Source organism: Lycorma delicatula, chromosome 10 (assembly GCF_047948215.1).
Source record: "Lycorma delicatula isolate Av1 chromosome 10, ASM4794821v1, whole genome shotgun sequence".
NCBI classification, from domain to species: Eukaryota; Metazoa; Arthropoda; class Insecta; order Hemiptera; family Fulgoridae; genus Lycorma; species Lycorma delicatula.
Window position 1 is genome coordinate 49,798,161 of NC_134464.1, and position 7,978 is coordinate 49,806,138.

At 31.3% G+C, this 7,978-nt stretch overlaps 1 long non-coding RNA gene across 1 annotated transcript in view; it reads left to right on the forward strand.

Annotated features, from left to right (window-relative positions):
* LOC142331323 (uncharacterized) overlaps window positions 1–7,752 on the forward strand; it is a 144,322-nt gene extending 136,570 nt beyond the window's left edge. The window contains exon 3 of the long non-coding RNA XR_012757961.1: window positions 7,686–7,752. This is a non-coding gene — a long non-coding RNA (uncharacterized LOC142331323). The remainder of the gene's footprint in view (window positions 1–7,685) is intronic.
* The last annotated feature ends 226 nt before the right edge of the window (window positions 7,753–7,978 follow it).

Here is a 7,978-nt window from a genome sequence, read left to right on the forward strand (position 1 = left end):
TGTGTGTGTGTGTGTGTGTGTGTGTGCGCGCGCATGTGCATCAATTACACATGTTAATGATCCAACAAAATTGTACTAAAAAGTCCATTCCAATATTTGAAAAAGCATATAATTTAAAGAAAAAAATGTAAGTATTTTTTTAAATATTTTTCGTACAATTTTTATTTAACAAAAGAGTATGAGCAAAAAGAGGTTAACTAAGCAAATTTTTAGTTTTTTCTACAATAAGGAAACATAAATTAACTGGATTAAAAATAGTAAAAAAGATTGTTTAAAATATATTAATAATAGAAACTTTAAAAAAAATTACGATATTTTAACAAAAGATTAGAAAAGAAGATTCGAAAATTAAATGTTGGTAAGAACGCAAAAAACAACATACGGAGAGAATAACGAGATTGGGAAAAAAGAAAACAACAAAAAAAGAAACAAAAGAAACAGGTTGAAACGTGCGCTTAAGGTGCCGAAAACAAATAATAAAAAAAAAGTAGACGTTTCTATAGAAATAATCTTTTATTTTAATATTTACTAAAATGTATTTCTATGGAAATGTTTTTAACATTTTATTGAAAATAAACAATTTATTTATCAAATACTCGTACTTCTAGAAAATCCTTTTCTATCGAATGAAAAATTATATATTTAATACTTATATTACAAACTTTAAAATACATTATATAATATATTACATAAAATATAATAGTTCTATTTTAATGAAAAATATTTAATACCTTAATATTTATAATGTTAATAATACATCAATAAATACATATGTACTAGCCGTTCGTGCTCGCTTTGCTCGCCCGACCAGCTAGCAAGGTGGCCTCTCCCAGGGCCACAGAGCTCGTTTCGCTCCTTATTTCTTCTAGCCAGAGGACTCCCTCCACCTCCTGGACTCCCGTAGTGTTCATTATTATCCCTATGATTAAGTGAATATTACTGATAAATAACAATTACGGTAATCAGGCTTTATATAAACCTGAAAAGAAACTAAATTATAAAAGATACACCTTTGACTGTTGCCTTGGTGACAGAAATGTAATAAAATAAATGAATTTTTTTTTTCCTTAATGAATATTTTCAATTCACTACTTCACCACCGAGGGGCTAGTGCCTCGGTCTATAGCTCAAAACCTTCCCTGGAATAATACAAATGTGTCCTGAAAATTTGAAAAGAATTGGTCTGCTGGTTCTTATATGGTATGAGAACAAACACACAAATTTTCGGCTTTATATATAAGATACAGGTGATTAGAAAATTTTCTATCTATATTATTTCTTAATTTTGAATTATTTTAAGATGATAATAACATTATTATAATAACATTATAAGATGATAACATTATTATATTCAGTACAGAACTTTTTGGTTGAAAATTCAATAAAATTATTTGAAACGTTTACTTTAAGAAAAGCAAATATATAGTCTTGAAATATCGGGAAGCGAAGGGGGTGAGGGACAGCTCCATACGGAACTGCCTTTCGTCCGTGCTTACACGGGTGGTCGGTGGTGATGAAGTGCGGGGACTCTCGAGCCCCTGAGCTAAAAGACTGAGTCCCGGCGGGGACTGAGTCCCCGTTAGAGGTGAGGCACAAAGGACCGAGTCCTGGTTACTGCGTGATGGAGGCCGGGAACAGCATAACCGAGCCTGGCGTTTCCCTCGTCTGGCGACTAGAGGCAAAGGCACCACCTCCCGGAACCGTGTTCATGCTTAATTGGGGATCTAGTTCCGGGAGGTAGGGGGGGAAAAAAAAAATATATATATAGTCGCGCATTATAAAGTATAAAGGGAATTTATCAAATTGGATGTCGATCTCCTTATATATATATATATATATATATATATATATATATATATATATTTTCTTTTAATTTATTTTACTTAGTAAAGATGTATTAAAATTTAAAGTTCGGATTGACTTAAAAAAAATTTCTGTTCGTGTGCAAAAATCTACTCAAAAAAAAAGTAAATATACAGGCACCCGGTTTGAGCTAAGTTCTCTTGTAACCGGAATTATTTTCTTATTCTTAATTTTTCAACAAATGTTTCTGAATATTTTTGCAAAAATACTTTTTAGAATATTATTAGGCTGTATATCATTGCACTCAATAAGATTAAGCAGAGTTGACGACAAAAAATAATTGAGAAAAAGCTTTAATATTGTATTATAATAGTGTAATCTTTTGTTAAAATTTTTTGTTGTATTTCAAATATATGAAAAGCAGGATTCTTATAGAAATTTACTCAACTAAATAATTAAAATATCATTTAAATTGGTTTACTTAATAAATATTAAAGCTGGAATATACAAGAAAAAGCGTAAAAAAAAATTGTAATATTTTTAATTTATTTGAAGTCTGTTGAAAAACAAATTTGATGAACCAAATATTAGAACATTAGTCTATCTTATTAAAAAATAAAATTTAATGTGATAAAAATGTTTAAGAATAGCAATACAAAATAATAATTCCAAAAGAGATAACGGAGGTACGTCAAGGTTTAAAAATAAAGAATATTTTGCTTCACTACATAAACAAAATATACTTACATTTAGATAACAAGAGAGAAATAAATAATAATTACAAATAAATTTAACATCAAATTTAAATTAACTTTAAATTCTAACAGTAATTAATAATGATGATTTTTAATTGTATTAAACCATAACTAAATACAAAATAAAATTATTATTTTAATAAACCCGCCGGTTAGTTTAGTTGTAAACTCATGGTCGTAATCAACTGATTTCGAAATCCAGAGTTCTAAGGTTCAAATCCTAGTAAACACGATTACTTTTATACAGATTTGAATACAATGTGGTGGATACCAGTGTTATTAGGCGGTTGGGTTACAATTAACCACACATCTCAAGAATGGTCGACCTGAGACTGTACAAAGACTACACTTCATTTACAGTCATACATATCATCCTCTGAAGTAATACCTTACGGTGGTTCCGGAGGCTAAACAGAAAAAGAGAAAGAGAGAGAGAGAGAGATTCAAATCCTAATAAAGGTAGTTGCTTTTATTCGGATTTAAATACTAGATCGTGGATACCGGTGTTCTTTGGTGGTTTCAGTTAACCACATGACTCAGGAATGGTCAGCCTGACTTTGTTAAACACTACACTTTTACCGTACAGTTACATTACACTGATCGCTAATGACTTTAATTGTTGATACAACTACAAATAAAAATATGTTTTTTAAATTGTTAATTAGAATTTGTTCAATTTTTATTACTACTGAAAATCAAAATATCACGTTATACCCCAAAAATAAAATTAGGACAAGAATGCAAAATGATTTTTTGGCTTATTATTGAATTAATAGTATTATTTTTCTGATAAAATGATAGAAAATTAGTTGTTGAATTCATCTAACTGTATCCTTGATGTCTTATTAACATTTCAACTTTTTTTTTTTAATTGAAGGTTATATTTTTTAAAAACGTAACTGATTATTAAAACAAATTAATTTTATCTAAAGAACTATGTAAAATGTATGATAATAAATTAATTATGTCATAATTTACAAACAATTAAATTTACGTTTCCTCTTTACAGTTGCAAGTGTTATACTCTATTAGTCACGGTTGTTAATTTCAATTTACTGTGTTCGATTGTACAAAAGAATTAACATGATTTTAAGCATTTAGTTTCGTGATTTACTTCAAATTACATTATATCTTATACTATAAGATATAATGTAATTTGAAGTACTTCATATTTTTTTAATATTTTTAACCTGACTATATACATATGTATAGTTATATTAATATTCATCTGTATATAGTCATAGCCATATATATACAGTCATAAATATATGTATATATATATATATATATATATATATATATATATATATTAATATTCAGCACAAGAAACAGAAGAATTTATAACTAATTAAAGTAAAAATAATTATGAAATTTTATTACAATATTTTTCTGACTTTTAGATCTTAATTATTAGTTATTAATGTATTATTATTGTATATAAACTTGAGCAAAGTACAAGTAATAAATTTTATTATTACTTTAAGTTGTAGCATTAGAATAAAATTCATAATTCATTAGTTATAAATTTATATACGTAAACTTATCTTAATTTGTTTATAATGAACTTATTCTCTTAAGAATTTCATCTAATAACTTTTCTACAGTAAATTTTTATATATTACAAATCGTAATTTTATTTATGTAACGTATTTAACTGACTGCACAAGAACTTTGAAGTGCAGGAAAATCTTAAACAAACTGGGATGTCAAGGCTGGTAGTTGAAATTCCAAATGGGTACCCAGTCATGTTAACATATATGGTAAGGAAATGGCTGACAAATTAGCAAAGCTGTGAGGGAACCTTTCTGCCTCAACCATCCAACATATTCTTTTCTTGACTTAGCCAAGACGTAAATAAAATCTTTAGTCAATAGATGGACCAGCGAAAACCGCAAAGAATCAGCGGCAGGCAAGAAGTGGGAGAACCTTGTCAGACATGGCCCTATAAGCTATAGCCCCCTCGAGCAGTCAGCGTTGCTGCATTTAGATTAAAAACCACACATTACTATCTGACCTGGCACCTACATCGGATGCGGGTTCTGATCTCTCAGGCATGCCAACTTTGCGGCCACAAAACTATGGATGCAGACAATCTGCGGACCTGCAGAGCTCTGGACCACTCGCAGTGGGATGAAGAAGGCCCCGTTTACACAGAAGCCCGTTTATACTGGTCAGCGCATCACGAAATGGTTCAACAGCCAAAAGTGGGCGTTGATCGGTAAATAATTTTATTTAAATTTATTTCGGATATAATAAAAAAGGTAATTTTAGTTACAAAAAATTTAGAAATGAAAATAATTTTTTTTTCCGTGATGGTCATGTCGTTTGTAGTATTAGTCAAAAATAATTAGTTCTGTCAGTAAAACAAATCAGATTTTAATGTTTTATTCAAGAAGTACAGAATAATTTTTCCATTATAGAACTGTAGCTAACTGTACATTGCCGGCCTCCGTGGCGCGAGTAGTAGCGTCTCGACCTTTCATCCGGAGGTCCCGGGTTCGAATCCCGGTCAGACATGGCATTTTCACACACGCTGCAAAACATTCATCACATCCTCTGAAGCAATGCCTAACGGTAGAACCGGAGGAAAAACAAGAAAAAAAACAATCACACTTCAATATTTTATTTAAAAATTAATTTCTGGTCAAAATTCTATCGGAATAAAAATATTAAAATTGTTTATTCTTTAAGAAATAAAGTTTTGTTTTCCGTACGCTAATGGAGGTTGCTTATTCTATTTAATCACTTTTTTTTTAATTTTTACAAATTTTGCCTCCCTAACAAAAATTAATAAAAAAGTATAAGCAAAAACAAGATAAAATCTTTACATTAAAAGTATAAAAATTAATATTTAGTACCTAGCCGGTCAGGGCGCGTCAGGGTTTGCTTCGCTCGTCCGAACGTCTAGCCTGGTCCGCCCACTGGGCACCGGACGCGTTAGTAATCCTCATGGTTGTGAGAATATTAAATATCTTACAGATATTCATTAAAGAAAAAAAAGTTATTTTATTACATTCTGTTGACATGCTGACAAAAATATAATGAAGTAAAAGGATTATTATTTTTTTTTTTTAATGAATATCTCTTATTCACAACTTCACCTCTCGGGGAGGCTAGGTCCTCAATCGATGGCTTAAAACTTTCGCTGGGATAACACTAATGTATCCTGAAAATTTGAAAGGAATCGGACTGTTGGTTCTCCCATGATGCTCTTGCAAAAAAATAAACAGACAAACTTTTGCATTTATATATTAAATAAGTAAAATTTAGGTATAACCAAAATGGTTGTAGTCAAACTGAGATGAGATATTCCTGTAAAATTGTTTGCGTTTGTTTGTTCTCCTGCTTATCTTGGGCCGGCTCAACAATCTAGTATTACTCAGCCCAGGGGAGTGTCCTTGTGACTCTAATGAGCCTCCCCGCCTACCGGCAGTACGTCCAACATGGCAGGTCGGCCAAAAATCTAGAAATTGGTTTTTAGATATTTACATGAAAATTATACTCACCAAAAATCAAGTTGATATCTTCATTTGTTACCAATAAATTAAAAAATATTATAAATTTAAATCTTTTAAACTTAATTTCAAAACGTCTTTTCTTAGTGTGCACTTATACCTTAAGAAGCAACAAATTTTCATCAACTAATCTTCATTAGTTTTTGCTATGCATTGATGAATCAGTCAGTCAGGACATGTTCTTTTATATATATGAAAGTGAGATTTTAACCTTTCCCTAGCATTCAAAAACTATGTAAATGGAATTAAAAAATACTATTTTTTTTTTTTTTTTGTCTCGGATATGTTTCACATTCGGAGTAGGGGATGCCATTGAGGCATATCTCATTCAGTGATCATTTAACACAGTCCGTACAATCCTGCACGTCTCCAGAATTACCGATCTTTGGGCTTTTGGAATTATAAATCTAGGATCCAAGCCAACCTTTTCTAATTTCACTTCTTCAAGTTTTATTAATTAATCCAGTTGCTGTTTTCACAACGGGAAGAATGACTTCCACTGAGTTCAGTCTTTTGATTTCCATTTACTCTATTGCCAGAGGATTGTATTTGGTTATTTTATCTGGTTCAGCCTTATTAATATTGTAATCAGATGTGTCAGTGACATCAATGAGAAGAACAATCCTTTCTATAATGTTGTGGATAACCATGTCTGGCCAATTCGCAGCAATAAATTTATCAGTTTGTACGGGGAGGTCACAATTCAGTCTATAGTGCTCATTTTCCAACACAGTTCTGGCCTTACATTCATAATAAGGATACTGCTACTGTCATCTACGAGTCCTAATATCAACGCCAACGCCTAATGAACAATATTTACTGTAAGATCGTGGCGATGCAGATATTCCGTGTTATCCAGTTATCGAATGATCAATTGTCTCTGAGGATTGGTGGCACATCCTGCACTCATCACTGATGTCCTGATTTTCTACCAACTTCTTGTAATTGTTCGTCGCAACAATCTGGTCCTGGATGGCATGAATAAACCCTTTAGTTTCTCCAAATAGAAACCCATCCCTCAGTCAACGCATAGATGCGTCCTTATCAACATTTTCGAGAGAGTGTGGAAATCTACCGTGGAGTACCTTAGACTTCCATGCTTGGATCTTCTCCTTGGTCCAATTGATACTCGGGTAGAAATCATCATCATTCAACTTTAGACGAGAGTAACCTTTGTCAGATGAAACTACTGCTTTGTGCAATGATGATATTTCAAATCTGGAGAGAAAATATCTCTTCATTGAAGCAATTTGTCTATTACAAAGTGATTTCCGGTAGAGGAAGCCTCTACTATTTCTTTTCAAGAGATATACAAACGTTCTACAGCGGATTTAGGATGATGCATCCTGTATTTTGTTAATAATTGTACATACCAAGATAATCAGGTTCTCAAGATCTGTCCGGGACCAATGAACAACTCCAAAAAGTATGTGAGAACTGGCACACACCAAGAGTTAATGGCTTTGATTTTGTGTTTTGAGTTGAGTTCTGTCTCCAGGATTTTTCGGAGTCTTTCTCTGCCCACTTTCTCCATTAAAAACTAAGATAGAAGCAGAAATAGAAGCAGATAGAAATTTGGAATTCCTACTAAATAAACAATTTTTTTTTTCAGATGGTGAGAGATATCCGTGTTTATATAACCACTGTATACTGATTTTCTGAATTTTCTACAAGAGAAATACGGAAAATGTTATGAAATGGAAGAGGTTCTATAAATTAATAAACACAGGTATGTAGGTAAATGTATTTCCTTCATTTTAAAAAAAAAGATGAAATAAAAAAGTTATTATTTTGAGTTTTAGAACCAAAATTATAACAAAGCCAAATTTTTTATTACATTATATTAGACGTCCCACAGGGCAAGTTTATGGTAAACTCGTCGTTACAAAATCGGTTGTTTAACAA